Source organism: Eubalaena glacialis, chromosome X, assembly GCF_028564815.1.
Source record: "Eubalaena glacialis isolate mEubGla1 chromosome X, mEubGla1.1.hap2.+ XY, whole genome shotgun sequence".
NCBI classification, from domain to species: domain Eukaryota; kingdom Metazoa; phylum Chordata; class Mammalia; order Artiodactyla; family Balaenidae; genus Eubalaena; species Eubalaena glacialis.
Window position 1 is genome coordinate 53,660,573 of NC_083736.1, and position 13,362 is coordinate 53,673,934.

Genomic DNA, 13,362 nt, shown 5'->3' on the forward strand with positions numbered 1-13,362 from the left:
GCCCCTAGGAGTGTTGAAAAGCTTACTACCTTGAAACTAAAGCAGAACAACGATGAAGGCCTCATGGAGCTGCTGCACGCCTCTCGTTTTGCAAGGATAATCAGGGCCTTACCTCGAAGCTTGGGCTCACGTTGACTTTCACTTTAGGTATAGCGCAGAGCAGGGTGAGCTTCCAACTAGGAACTGGAAGCACAAGGTTTCTTTCGAGAAAACTCATTTTCTTCTCAGAACCATGCCGGCAGTGAGGAAAACCCCGGCAACAACAATGCTTTTCAGGTAGCTTCGAGGCCGCATGAACGGAGCTTTCATAATGGGAAAAGAAGCCTTATGCCATCAGTCTCCAATTTCTAGGTTGACACGCAGCATACACGCAGGACCAGAGCTTACTGTCTCTACGCAGTGTTCTGGTACCGAAACGGTTGCTTAAGCAAAGTCCCTAGGAGTCTTGGAAAGCTTACTACCGTGAAACTAAAGCAGAACAGCGATGAAGGCCTCATGGAGCTGCTGCACGCCTCCCGTTTTGCCAGGATAATCAGGGCCTTACTTCGAGGCTAGTGCTCACATTGACTTTCACGTTTGGTATAGAGCAGAGCAGGGTGAGCTTCCAACTAGGAACTGGAAGCACAAGGTTTCTTTCGAGAAAACTCATTTTCTTCTATGAACCATGCCGGCTGTAAGTAAAAGCACGGTAACAACAGTGCTTTTCAGGTAGCTTCGGGGCCGCATCAACGGAGCTTTCATAATGGGAAAACTAGCCTTGTGCCATCAGTCTCTAATTTCTAGGTTGACACGCAGCATACACGCAGGAGCAGAGCTTCCTGGTTCTACGCAGTGTTCTGGTACTGAAACGGGTGCTGAAGCAAGGCCCCTAGGAGTGTTGAAAAGCTTACTACCTTGAAACTAAAGCAGAACAACGATGAAGGCCTCATGGAGCTGCTGCACGCCTCTCGTTTTGCAAGGATAATCAGGGCCTTACCTCGAAGCTTGGGCTCACGTTGACTTTCACTTTAGGTATAGCGCAGAGCAGGGTGAGCTTCCAACTAGGAACTGGAAGCACAAGGTTTCTTTCGAGAAAACTCATTTTCTTCTCAGAACCATGCCGGCTGTAAGTAAAAGCACGGCAACAACAGTGCTTTTCAGGTAGCTTCGAGGCCGCATGAACGGAGCTTTCATAATGGGAAAAGAAGCCTTATGCCATCAGTCTCCAATTTCTAGGTTGACACGCAGCATACACGCAGGACCAGAGCTTACTGTCTCTACGCAGTGTTCTGGTACCGAAACGGTTGCTTAAGCAAAGTCCCTAGGAGTCTTGGAAAGCTTACTACCGTGAAACTAAAGCAGAACAGCGATGAAGGCCTCATGGAGCTGCTGCACGCCTCCCGTTTTGCCAGGATAATCAGGGCCTTACTTCGAGGCTAGTGCTCACATTGACTTTCACGTTTGGTATAGAGCAGAGCAGGGTGAGCTTCCAACTAGGAACTGGAAGCACAAGGTTTCTTTCGAGAAAACTCATTTTCTTCTATGTGCCATGCCGGCTGTAAGTAAAAGCACGGTAACAACAGTGCTTTTCAGGTAGCTTCGAGGCCGCATGAATGGAGCTTTCAAAACGGGAAAACAAGCCTTGTGCCATCAGTCTTCCATTTTTAGGTTGACACGCAGCATAAGTACATGTTGATGCTCACAAGTCAAAAGAGATTCACGATACCCACTGGGGCTTTCCCTGAATCAACTTTTTTCTACATGCGGTGTTCCGCGTGCAGCGAAGTTCCAAAACAAAGGATGCGCGAGCGAGACTGAGGGGCCTTTGCATCTTCAAAGGACCTGCAGTGTTACACCAAGAACTGTGCTTAAATTGTACTTGGAATGCAAGCCGACCACCTCCTTGCGGATGCGTGACTCTAAGTGTGAAATGTGAAAAGGGATTAGAAGCAGAGTGTTTTTCTCAATAGAGTTCAGCTAGGGGAATGAGGTTCCACCCATTGCATGGAGGACAGTCTAGAAGTGTGTTCGTGAATCCTGTGTGGAGCTGAGGTAATCTGGCTCTCCCAAGGAAGAGTGCAGTGTGTTGGTTCTCTCTAGCCAACACTGGGGTGTTCCAAAAAGGCCTACGGGGCTGGAAGTTGCTTAACAGGACCAGAGCTTCCTTGCTCTACTCAGTATTCTGGTACGGAAACGGGTGCTGAAGCAAGGACCCTAGGAGTTTTGAAAGGCTTACTACCGTGAAACTAAAGCAGAACAGTGATGAAGGCCTCATGGAGCTGCTGCACGCCTCTCGTTTTGCAAGGATAATCAGGGCCTTACTTCGAAGCTTGGGCTCACGTTGACTTTCACTTTAGGTATAGAGCAGAGCAGGGTGAGCTTCCTACAAGGAACAGGAAACCCAAGGTTTCTTAGGAGAAAACTCATTTTCTTCTCAGAACCATGCCGGCAGTGAGGAAAACCCCGGCAACAACAATGCTTTTCAGGTAGCTTCGAGGCCGCATGAACGGAGCTTTCATAATGGGAAAAGAAGCCTTATGCCATCAGTCTCCAATTTCTAGGTTGACACGCAGCATACACGCAGGACCAGAGCTTACTGTCTCTACGCAGTGTTCTGGTACCGAAACGGTTGCTTAAGCAAAGTCCCTAGGAGTCTTGGAAAGCTTACTACCGTGAAACTAAAGCAGAACAGCGATGAAGGCCTCATGGAGCTGCTGCACGCCTCCCGTTTTGCCAGGATAATCAGGGCCTTACTTCGAGGCTAGTGCTCACATTGACTTTCACGTTTGGTATAGAGCAGAGCAGGGTGAGCTTCCAACTAGGAACTGGAAGCACAAGGTTTCTTTCGAGAAAACTCATTTTCTTCTATGAACCATGCCGGCTGTAAGTAAAAGCACGGTAACAACAGTGCTTTTCAGGTAGCTTCGGGGCCGCATCAACGGAGCTTTCATAATGGGAAAACTAGCCTTGTGCCATCAGTCTCTAATTTCTAGGTTGACACGCAGCATACACGCAGGAGCAGAGCTTCCTGGTTCTACGCAGTGTTCTGGTACTGAAACGGGTGCTGAAGCAAGGCCCCTAGGAGTGTTGAAAAGCTTACTACCTTGAAACTAAAGCAGAACAACGATGAAGGCCTCATGGAGCTGCTGCACGCCTCTGGTTTTGCAAGGATAATCAGGGCCTTACTTCGAAGCTTGGGCTCACGTTGACTTTCACTTTAGGTATAGCGCAGAGCAGGGTGAGCTTCCAACAAGGAACTGGAAACCCAAGGTTTCTTAGGAGAAAACTCATTTTCTTCTCAGAACCATGCCGGCAGTGAGGAAAACCCCGGCAACAACAATGCTTTTCAGGTAGCTTCGAGGCCGCATGAACGGAGCTTTCATAATGGGAAAAGAAGCCTTATGCCATCAGTCTCCAATTTCTAGGTTGACACGCAGCATACACGCAGGACCAGAGCTTACTGTCTCTACGCAGTGTTCTGGTACCGAAACGGTTGCTTAAGCAAAGTCCCTAGGAGTCTTGGAAAGCTTACTACCGTGAAACTAAAGCAGAACAGCGATGAAGGCCTCAGGGAGCTGCTGCACGCCTCCCGTTTTTCCAGCATAATCAGGGCCTTACTTCGAGGCTAGTGCTCACATTGACTTTCACGTTTGGTATAGAGCAGAGCAGGGTGAGCTTCCAACTAGGAACTGGAAGCACAAGGTTTCTTTTGAGAAAACTCATTTTCTTCTATGTGCCATGCCGGCTGTAAGTAAAAGCACGGTAACAACAGTGCTTTTCAGGTAGCTTCGAGGCCGCATGAATGGAGCTTTCAAAACGGGAAAACAAGCCTTGTGCCATCAGTCTTCCATTTTTAGGTTGACACCTAGCATAAGTACATGTTGATGCTCACAAGTCAAAAGAGATTCACGATACCCACTGGGGCTTTCCCTGAATCAACTTTTTTCTACATGCGGTGTTCCGCGTGCAGCCAAGTTCCAAAACAAAGGATGCGCGAGCGAGACTGAGGGGCCTTTGCATCTTCCAAGGACCTGCAGTGTTACACCAAGAACTGTGCTTAAATTGTACTTGGAATGCAAGCCGACCACCTCCTTGCGGATGCGTGACTCTAAGTGTGAAATGTGAAAAGGGATTAGAAGCAGAGTGTTTTTCTCAATAGAGTTCAGCTAGGGGAATGAGGTTCCACCCATTGCATGGAGGACAGTCTAGAAGTGTGTTCGTGAATCCTGTGTGGAGCTGAGGTAATCTGGCTCTCCGAAGGAAGAGTGCAGTGTGTTGGTTCTCTCTAGCCAACACTGGGGTGTTCCAAAAAGGCCTACAGGGCTGGAAGTTGCTTAACAGGACCAGAGCTTCCTTGCTCTACTCAGTATTCTGGTACGGAAACGGGTGCTGAAGCAAGGACCCTAGGAGTTTTGAAAGGCTTACTACCGTGAAACTAAAGCAGAACAGTGATGAAGGCCTCATGGAGCTGCTGCACGCCTCTCGTTTTGCAAGGATAATCAGGGCCTTACTTCGAAGCTTGGGCTCACGTTGACTTTCACTTTAGGTATAGAGCAGAGCAGGGTGAGCTTCCAACAAGGAACAGGAAACCCAAGGTTTCTTAGGAGAAAACTCATTTTCTTCTCAGAACCATGCCGGCAGTGAGGAAAACCCCGGCAACAACAATGCTTTTCAGGTAGCTTCGAGGCCGCATGAACGGAGCTTTCATAATGGGAAAAGAAGCCTTATGCCATCAGTCTCCAATTTCTAGGTTGACACGCAGCATACACGCAGGACCAGAGCTTACTGTCTCTACGCAGTGTTCTGGTACCGAAACGGTTGCTTAAGCAAAGTCCCTAGGAGTCTTGGAAAGCTTACTACCGTGAAACTAAAGCAGAACAGCGATGAAGGCCTCATGGAGCTGCTGCACGCCTCCCGTTTTGCCAGGATAATCAGGGCCTTACTTCGAGGCTAGTGCTCACATTGACTTTCACGTTTGGTATAGAGCAGAGCAGGGTGAGCTTCCAACTAGGAACTGGAAGCACAAGGTTTCTTTCGAGAAAACTCATTTTCTTCTATGAACCATGCCGGCTGTAAGTAAAAGCACGGTAACAACAGTGCTTTTCAGGTAGCTTCGGGGCCGCATCAACGGAGCTTTCATAATGGGAAAACTAGCCTTGTGCCATCAGTCTCTAATTTCTAGGTTGACACGCAGCATACACGCAGGAGCAGAGCTTCCTGGTTCTACGCAGTGTTCTGGTACTGAAACGGGTGCTGAAGCAAGGCCCCTAGGAGTGTTGAAAAGCTTACTACCTTGAAACTAAAGCAGAACAACGATGAAGGCCTCATGGAGCTGCTGCACGCCTCTGGTTTTGCAAGGATAATCAGGGCCTTACTTCGAAGCTTGGGCTCACGTTGACTTTCACTTTAGGTATAGCGCAGAGCAGGGTGAGCTTCCAACAAGGAACTGGAAACCCAAGGTTTCTTAGGAGAAAACTCATTTTCTTCTCAGAACCATGCCGGCAGTGAGGAAAACCCCGGCAACAACAATGCTTTTCAGGTAGCTTCGAGGCCGCATGAACGGAGCTTTCATAATGGGAAAAGAAGCCTTATGCCATCAGTCTCCAATTTCTAGGTTGACACGCAGCATACACGCAGGACCAGAGCTTACTGTCTCTACGCAGTGTTCTGGTACCGAAACGGTTGCTTAAGCAAAGTCCCTAGGAGTCTTGGAAAGCTTACTACCGTGAAACTAAAGCAGAACAGCGATGAAGGCCTCAGGGAGCTGCTGCACGCCTCCCGTTTTTCCAGCATAATCAGGGCCTTACTTCGAGGCTAGTGCTCACATTGACTTTCACGTTTGGTATAGAGCAGAGCAGGGTGAGCTTCCAACTAGGAACTGGAAGCACAAGGTTTCTTTTGAGAAAACTCATTTTCTTCTATGTGCCATGCCGGCTGTAAGTAAAAGCACGGTAACAACAGTGCTTTTCAGGTAGCTTCGAGGCCGCATGAATGGAGCTTTCAAAACGGGAAAACAAGCCTTGTGCCATCAGTCTTCCATTTTTAGGTTGACACGCAGCATAAGTACATGTTGATGCTCACAAGTCAAAAGAGATTCACGATACCCACTGGGGCTTTCCCTGAATCAACTTTTTTCTACATGCGGTGTTCCGCGTGGAGCCAAGTACCAAAACAAAGGATGCGCGAGCGAGACTGAGGGGCCTTTGCATCTTCAAAGGACCTGCAGTGTTACACCAAGAACTGTGCTTAAATTGTACTTGGAATGCAAGCCGACCACCTCCTTGCGGATGCGTGACTCTAAGTGTGAAATGTGAAAAGGGATTAGAAGCAGAGTGTTTTTCTCAATAGAGTTCAGCTAGGGGAATGAGGTTCCACCCATTGCATGGAGGACAGTCTAGAAGTGTGTTCGTGAATCCTGTGTGGAGCTGAGGTAATCTGGCTCTCCCAAGGAAGAGTGCAGTGTGTTGGTTCTCTCTAGCCAACACTGGGGTGTTCCAAAAAGGCCTACGGGGCTGGAAGTTGCTTAACAGGACCAGAGCTTCCTTGCTCTACTCAGTATTCTGGTACGGAAATGGGTGCTGAAGCAAGGACCCTAGGAGTTTTGAAAGGCTTACTACCGTGAAACTAAAGCAGAACAGTGATGAAGGCCTCATGGAGCTGCTGCACGCCTCTCGTTTTGCAAGGATAATCAGGGCCTTACTTCGAAGCTTGGGCTCACGTTGACTTTCACTTTAGGTATAGAGCAGAGCAGGGTGAGCTTCCAACAAGGAACAGGAAACCCAAGGTTTCTTAGGAGAAAACTCATTTTCTTCTCAGAACCATGCCGGCAGTGAGGAAAACCCCGGCAACAACAATGCTTTTCAGGTAGCTTCGAGGCCGCATGAACGGAGCTTTCATAATGGGAAAAGAAGCCTTATGCCATCAGTCTCCAATTTCTAGGTTGACACGCAGCATACACGCAGGACCAGAGCTTACTGTCTCTACGCAGTGTTCTGGTACCGAAACGGTTGCTTAAGCAAAGTCCCTAGGAGTCTTGGAAAGCTTACTACCGTGAAACTAAAGCAGAACAGCGATGAAGGCCTCATGGAGCTGCTGCACGCCTCCCGTTTTGCCAGGATAATCAGGGCCTTACTTCGAGGCTAGTGCTCACATTGACTTTCACGTTTGGTATAGAGCAGAGCAGGGTGAGCTTCCAACTAGGAACTGGAAGCACAAGGTTTCTTTCGAGAAAACTCATTTTCTTCTATGAACCATGCCGGCTGTAAGTAAAAGCACGGTAACAACAGTGCTTTTCAGGTAGCTTCGGGGCCGCATCAACGGAGCTTTCATAATGGGAAAACTAGCCTTGTGCCATCAGTCTCTAATTTCTAGGTTGACACGCAGCATACACGCAGGAGCAGAGCTTCCTGGTTCTACGCAGTGTTCTGGTACTGAAACGGGTGCTGAATCAAGGCCCCTAGGAGTGTTGAAAAGCTTACTACCTTGAAACTAAAGCAGAACAACGATGAAGGCCTCATGGAGCTGCTGCACGCCTCTGGTTTTGCAAGGATAATCAGGGCCTTACTTCGAAGCTTGGGCTCACGTTGACTTTCACTTTAGGTATAGCGCAGAGCAGGGTGAGCTTCCAACAAGGAACTGGAAACCCAAGGTTTCTTAGGAGAAAACTCATTTTCTTCTCAGAACCATGCCGGCAGTGAGGAAAACCCCGGCAACAACAATGCTTTTCAGGAAGCTTCGAGGCCGCATGAACGGAGCTTTCATAATGGGAAAAGAAGCCTTATGCCATCAGTCTCCAATTTCTAGGTTGACACGCAGCATACACGCAGGACCAGAGCTTACTGTCTCTACGCAGTGTTCTGGTACCGAAACGGTTGCTTAAGCAAAGTCCCTAGGAGTCTTGGAAAGCTTACTACCGTGAAACTAAAGCAGAACAGCGATGAAGGCCTCAGGGAGCTGCTGCACGCCTCCCGTTTTTCCAGCATAATCAGGGCCTTACTTCGAGGCTAGTGCTCACATTGACTTTCACGTTTGGTATAGAGCAGAGCAGGGTGAGCTTCCAACTAGGAACTGGAAGCACAAGGTTTCTTTTGAGAAAACTCATTTTCTTCTATGTGCCATGCCGGCTGTAAGTAAAAGCACGGTAACAACAGTGCTTTTCAGGTAGCTTCGAGGCCACATGAATGGAGCTTTCAAAACGGGAAAACAAGCCTTGTGCCATCAGTCTTCCATTTTTAGGTTGACACGCAGCATAAGTACATGTTGATGCTCACAAGTCAAAAGAGATTCACGATACCCACTGGGGCTTTCCCTGAATCAACTTTTTTCTACATGCGGTGTTCCGCGTGCAGCCAAGTTCCAAAACAAAGGATGCGCGAGCGAGACTGAGGGGCCTTTGCATCTTCAAAGGACCTGCAGTGTTACACCAAGAACTGTGCTTAAATTGTACTTGGAATGCAAGCCGACCACCTCCTTGCGGATGCGTGACTCTAAGTGTGAAATGTGAAAAGGGATTAGAAGCAGAGTGTTTTTCTCAATAGAGTTCAGCTAGGGGAATGAGGTTCCACCCATTGCATGGAGGACAGTCTAGAAGTGTGTTCGTGAATCCTGTGTGGAGCTGAGGTAATCTGGCTCTCCGAAGGAAGAGTGCAGTGTGTTGGTTCTCTCTAGCCAACACTGGGGTGTTCCAAAAAGGCCTACGGGGCTGGAAGTTGCTTAACAGGACCAGAGCTTCCTTGCTCTACTCAGTATTCTGGTACGGAAACGGGTGCTGAAGCAAGGACCCTAGGAGTTTTGAAAGGCTTACTACCGTGAAACTAAAGCAGAACAGTGATGAAGGCCTCATGGAGCTGCTGCACGCCTCTCGTTTTGCAAGGATAATCAGGGCCTTACTTCGAAGCTTGGGCTCACGTTGACTTTCACTTTAGGTATAGAGCAGAGCAGGGTGAGCTTCCAACAAGGAACAGGAAACCCAAGGTTTCTTAGGAGAAAACTCATTTTCTTCTCAGAACCATGCCGGCAGTGAGGAAAACCCCGGCAACAACAATGCTTTTCAGGTAGCTTCGAGGCCGCATGAACGGAGCTTTCATAATGGGAAAAGAAGCCTTATGCCATCAGTCTCCAATTTCTAGGTTGACACGCAGCATACACGCAGGACCAGAGCTTACTGTCTCTACGCAGTGTTCTGGTACCGAAACGGTTGCTTAAGCAAAGTCCCTAGGAGTCTTGGAAAGCTTACTACCGTGAAACTAAAGCAGAACAGCGATGAAGGCCTCAGGGGGCTGCTGCACGCCTCCCGTTTTGCCAGGATAATCAGGGCCTTACTTCGAGGCTAGTGCTCACATTGACTTTCACGTTTGGTATAGAGCAGAGCAGGGTGAGCTTCCAACTAGGAACTGGAAGCACAAGGTTTCTTTCGAGAAAACTCATTTTCTTCTATGAACCATGCCGGCTGTAAGTAAAAGCACGGTAACAACAGTGCTTTTCAGGTAGCTTCGGGGCCGCATCAACGGAGCTTTCATAATGGGAAAACTAGCCTTGTGCCATCAGTCTCTAATTTCTAGGTTGACACGCAGCATACACGCAGGAGCAGAGCTTCCTGGTTCTACGCAGTGTTCTGGTACTGAAACGGGTGCTGAAGCAAGGCCCCTAGGAGTGTTGAAAAGCTTACTACCTTGAAACTAAAGCAGAACAACGATGAAGGCCTCATGGAGCTGCTGCACGCCTCTCGTTTTGCAAGGATAATCAGGGCCTTACTTCGAAGCTTGGGCTCACGTTGACTTTCACTTTAGGTATAGCGCAGAGCAGGGTGAGCTTCCAACAAGGAACTGGAAACCCAAGGTTTCTTAGGAGAAAACTCATTTTCTTCTCAGAACCATGCCGGCAGTGAGGAAAACCCCGGCAACAACAATGCTTTTCAGGTAGCTTCGAGGCCGCATGAACGGAGCTTTCATAATGGGAAAAGAAGCCTTATGCCATCAGTCTCCAATTTCTAGGTTGACACGCAGCATACACGCAGGACCAGAGCTTACTGTCTCTACGCAGTGTTCTGGTACCGAAACGGTTGCTTAAGCAAAGTCCCTAGGAGTCTTGGAAAGCTTACTACCGTGAAACTAAAGCAGAACAGCGATGAAGGCCTCAGGGAGCTGCTGCACGCCTCCCGTTTTGCCAGCATAATCAGGGCCTTACTTCGAGGCTAGTGCTCACATTGACTTTCACGTTTGGTATAGAGCAGAGCAGGGTGAGCTTCCAACTAGGAACTGGAAGCACAAGGTTTCTTTTGAGAAAACTCAGTTTCTTCTATGTGCCATGCCGGCTGTAAGTAAAAGCACGGTAACAACAGTGCTTTTCAGGTAGCTTCGAGGCCGCATGAATGGAGCTTTCAAAACGGGAAAACAAGCCTTGTGCCATCAGTCTTCCATTTTTAGGTTGACACGCAGCATAAGTACATGTTGATGCTCACAAGTCAAAAGAGATTCACGATACCCACTGGGGCTTTCCCTGAATCAACTTTTTTCTACATGCGGTGTTCCGCGTGCAGCCAAGTTCCAAAACAAAGGATGCGCGAGCGAGACTGAGGGGCCTTTGCATCTTCAAAGGACCTGCAGTGTTATACCAAGAACTGTGCTTAAATTGTACTTGGAATGCAAGCCGACCACCTCCTTGCGGATGCGTGACTCTAAGTGTGAAATGTGAAAAGGGATTAGAAGCAGAGTGTTTTTCTCAATAGAGTTCAGCTAGGGGAATGAGGTTCCACCCATTGCATGGAGGACAGTCTAGAAGTGTGTTCGTGAATCCTGTGTGGAGCTGAGGTAATCTGGCTCTCCCAAGGAAGAGTGCAGTGTGTTGGTTCTCTCTAGCCAACACTGGGGTGTTCCAAAAAGTCCTACGGGGCTGGAAGTTGCTTAACAGGACCAGAGCTTCCTTGCTCTACTCAGTATTCTGGTACGGAAACGGGTGCTGAAGCAAGGACCCTAGGAGTTTTGAAAGGCTTACTACCGTGAAACTAAAGCAGAACAGTGATGAAGGCCTCATGGAGCTGCTGCACGCCTCTCGTTTTGCAAGGATAATCAGGGCCTTACTTCGAAGCTTGGGCTCACGTTGACTTTCACTTTAGGTATAGAGCAGAGCAGGGTGAGCTTCCAACAAGGAACAGGAAACCCAAGGTTTCTTAGGAGAAAACTCATTTTCTTCTCAGAACCATGCCGGCAGTGAGGAAAACCCCGGCAACAACAATGCTTTTCAGGTAGCTTCGAGGCCGCATGAACGGAGCTTTCATAATGGGAAAAGAAGCCTTATGCCATCAGTCTCCAATTTCTAGGTTGACACGCAGCATACACGCAGGACCAGAGCTTACTGTCTCTACGCAGTGTTCTGGTACCGAAACGGTTGCTTAAGCAATGTCCCTAGGAGTCTTGGAAAGCTTACTACCGTGAAACTAAAGCAGAACAGCGATGAAGGCCTCATGGAGCTGCTGCACGCCTCCCGTTTTGCCAGGATAATCAGGGCCTTACTTCGAGGCTAGTGCTCACATTGACTTTCACGTTTGGTATAGAGCAGAGCAGGGTGAGCTTCCAACTAGGAACTGGAAGCACAAGGTTTCTTTCGAGAAAACTCATTTTCTTCTATGAACCATGCCGGCTGTAAGTAAAAGCACGGTAACAACAGTGCTTTTCAGGTAGCTTCGGGGCCGCATCAACGGAGCTTTCATAATGGGAAAACTAGCCTTGTGCCATCAGTCTCTAATTTCTAGGTTGACACGCAGCATACACGCAGGAGCAGAGCTTCCTGGTTCTACGCAGTGTTCTGGTACTGAAACGGGTGCTGAAGCAAGGCCCCTAGGAGGTGTTGAAAAGCTTACTACCTTGAAACTAAAGCAGAACAACGATGAAGGCCTCATGGAGCTGCTGCACGCCTCTCGTTTTGCAAGGATAATCAGGGCCTTACTTCGAAGCTTGGGCTCACGTTGACTTTCACTTTAGGTATAGCGCAGAGCAGGGTGAGCTTCCAACAAGGAACTGGAAACCCAAGGTTTCTTAGGAGAAAACTCATTTTCTTCTCAGAACCATGCCGGCAGTGAGGAAAACCCCGGCAACAACAATGCTTTTCAGGTAGCTTCGAGGCCGCATGAACGGAGCTTTCATAATGGGAAAAGAAGCCTTATGCCATCAGTCTCCAATTTCTAGGTTGACACGCAGCATACACGCAGGACAAGAGCTTACTGTCTCTACGCAGTGTTCTGGTACCGAAACGGTTGCTTAAGCAAAGTCCCTAGGAGTCTTGGAAAGCTTACTACCGTGAAACTAAAGCAGAACAGCGATGAAGGCCTCAGGGAGCTGCTGCACGCCTCCCGTTTTTCCAGCATAATCAGGGCCTTACTTCGAGGCTAGTGCTCACATTGACTTTCACGTTTGGTATAGAGCAGAGCAGGGTGAGCTTCCAACTAGGAACTGGAAGCACAAGGTTTTCTTTCGAGAAAACTCATTTTCTTCTATGTGCCATGCCGGCTGTAAGTAAAAGCACGGTAACAACAGTGCTTTTCAGGTAGCTTCGAGGTCGCATGAATGGAGCTTTCAAAACGGGAAAACAAGCCTTGTGCCATCAGTCTTCCATTTTTAGGTTGACACGCAGCATAAGTACATGTTGATGCTCACAAGTCAAAAGAGATTCACGATACCCACTGGGGCTTTCCTGAATCAACTTTTTTCTACATGCGGTGTTCCGCGTGCAGCGAAGTTCCAAAACAAAGGATGCGCGAGCGAGACTGAGGGGCCTTTGCATCTTCAAAGGACCTGCAGTGTTACACCAAGAACTGTGCTTAAATTGTACTTGGAATGCAAGCCGACCACCTCCTTGCGGATGCGTGACTCTAAGTGTGAAATGTGAAAAGGGATTAGAAGCAGAGTGTTTTTCTCAATAGAGTTCAGCTAGGGGAATGAGGTTCCACCCATTGCATGGAGGACAGTCTAGAAGTGTGTTCGTGAATCCTGTGTGGAGCTGAGGTAATCTGGCTCTCCCAAGGAAGAGTGCAGTGTGTTGGTTCTCTCTAGCCAACACTGGGGTGTTCCAAAAAGTCCTACGGGGCGGGAAGTTGCTTAACAGGACCAGAGCTTCCTTGCTCTACTCAGTATTCTGGTACGGAAACGGGTGCTGAAGCAAGGACCTTAGGAGTTTTGAAAGGCTTACTACCGTGAAACTAAAGCAGAACAGTGATGAAGGCCTCATGGAGCAGCTGCACGCCTCTCGTTTTGCAAGGATAATCAGGGCCTTACTTCGAAGCTTGGGCTCACGTTGACTTTCACTTTAGGTATAGAGCAGAGCAGGGTGAGCTTCCAACAAGGAACAGGAAACCCAAGGTTTCTTAGGAGAAAACTCATTTTCTTCTCA